The sequence below is a fragment of the Montipora foliosa genome, chromosome 8 (assembly GCF_036669935.1).
Source record: "Montipora foliosa isolate CH-2021 chromosome 8, ASM3666993v2, whole genome shotgun sequence".
Taxonomy (NCBI): Eukaryota; Metazoa; Cnidaria; class Anthozoa; order Scleractinia; family Acroporidae; genus Montipora; species Montipora foliosa.
In genome coordinates, this window is record NC_090876.1 from 20128767 (window position 1) to 20130961 (window position 2195).

Genomic DNA, 2195 nt, shown 5'->3' on the forward strand with positions numbered 1-2195 from the left:
ATCAAAATGGCCAAGTTTGAGGCCCCTGGCATTAAAGAATGACTTTTATGACGGTTTGAATTTTTAAAAAAATGAGAAGATTTGTATTGAAAAAGTTGTTGAAGAGAAAGACCTTGCTCTCCAGCAACATTTTCCATAGGAATCCTCTAAATTCTCCGAAAATTCAAATTGTAGGATAAACTCACTCTTTAATACCAGGGGACTCAAAGTTGCCCATTTTGCCATTTTCGATATCCTCTTTCCACGTCTGGTATTCTTCAAGTTATAGCCCAGCAAAGAGCCAATGCAAATGTGGCGTACACGCGCGTTTGACATTTTGGTCCAAAATTGAGCTATCGGAATCCTTACTTGTTTGACTCTGTGTTAAATCTTTATATTTTACTTTGTTTTACGGTGCAACAAAAAGCTTGAAACGTTGGGAAAGTTGGAAATTTCGGAACGGTCCGTACTCGGGGTCCGGAAGGCGAAATATAGACCGCAGGAGCGGCGAGATTCAGGAATGCTGAGAAGCTGGAGGAAAAAAGAAGACAGTTACCTGTTTTCCAATTTTGCTGTGAAAGGACCTTTCAAAACCTTTTTCAGATCTCGCCCAAAAAAATATTAATCAACATGAAAGTTACGGTTAAAAAGAGAGGTTCACTTCCCCTATAGTTTCCTCGGTTATAAGTAGAAAAAACCGGCAACTATTGTCTACGTAGCAGATTACAGTTTAGATTACAGTGACAGATCAGTTTGTAGAGAAATAAACAATTTGTTCTTTTGAAAGTTGATGGTTTGTCCAAAACAAATGTTTTAGAAACTGACTGTGAGAAGACAGCTCGTTTTAAATGTCAATCGTAGTTCACTTTCGTTGCGTTTTTACTTTGCAAGTGCCTATGATTGTCTTGTAGAGCGAAATGAAATGTAGAGAGGTAATTAAAATTATTTTTAAATCTGAATAATATGAAATCGTCTATTAGTAAATAGACATTCGCAGTGACAAAAGGTACCACACATTGTTGAAAACCTATATCCCTGCTCTAAATTTTAATGTGTCAGCAATTTTATTACTTAAACCACATGAAAAAAAAAATGAAAAATCCCAATATTGCCCCGAATTCCTGTTCTTCGCCCAGCTTATACATCTCTTTGCTTATTAACATTAATAATAAATGATAATTATACATTATTATCAATTATATACTTGCGTTTTAATTATTAACTCGAAGTCCAACTCGAAGTCCAACTCGAAGTCCAACTCGAAGTCTAACTCGAACTCGAACTCGAACTCGAATCCAAACTCGATGGTTCGGGATTGCCAAAAACAAATATTGATGCAAAAGTAAATAAATATTGATACACAGTTTTTAGAAAGAGTAGAAGGAAGTTTCCAGGACGGTCGCTCGAGAATAACATATTTACGACATGAAAACAACGTCAATTTCAGTAGGGCTAACGCTCACATGGTTCATATGGGATAGAAATATATCACTTCACGTTATTCATAGAATATAAACAGTTACGATCAGCGACAAACATTTTGGGAGATTTTTGCTACGTTCAATTTTGTTATTCTACGTTTTGGCTGCACAAATAAATCGCAAAATCGAAAGTGACATCGCCGGAATTCAGCGGGCGCCGTGATTAAGTTACCGCGGTATGTTTACTGGCCAAAAAAACATCATCAAAGCATCTGCGTCAAATGATGGCAAGATACCGGGTTTTCGTAAGTTTCTTTTTCTGTCAAGTGTTATAAAGTTTGACAATAAATGAGCGAATTCAAAATAAAGATCACAAAAGCCCACCATTGTTTCTGCAAAGTCAAAAATTTACTCTCCAAGACGAGGTTATTTATCACCACGTAATTCCATCATTTTGGAAATAGCAGCTACTTTATTATTCACCGGCGTCACAATTTTTTTCTGATTTTGGGGCTCATTTTGTTGAAGCTCAAGCACGCTTCAACAGACTTGTTTATTTTCATGAAACCTTTCCGGCTTACGGAGCAATACTAAAAATATCCTCCCGTATCACGTTTCAACCTTAAGCTCGAAAATTCAATACACAACATGATATTATAATTCACAAAGGCAGAAAATATCACAGAATCCTTTTCCAGCGAATGATTTTATTGAAACAAACAACATCAGATGCACTAAAACGCCATTCGCGTTGCAATGACTTTCGACGCCATTGCTGGTTAACGAGAATAACAA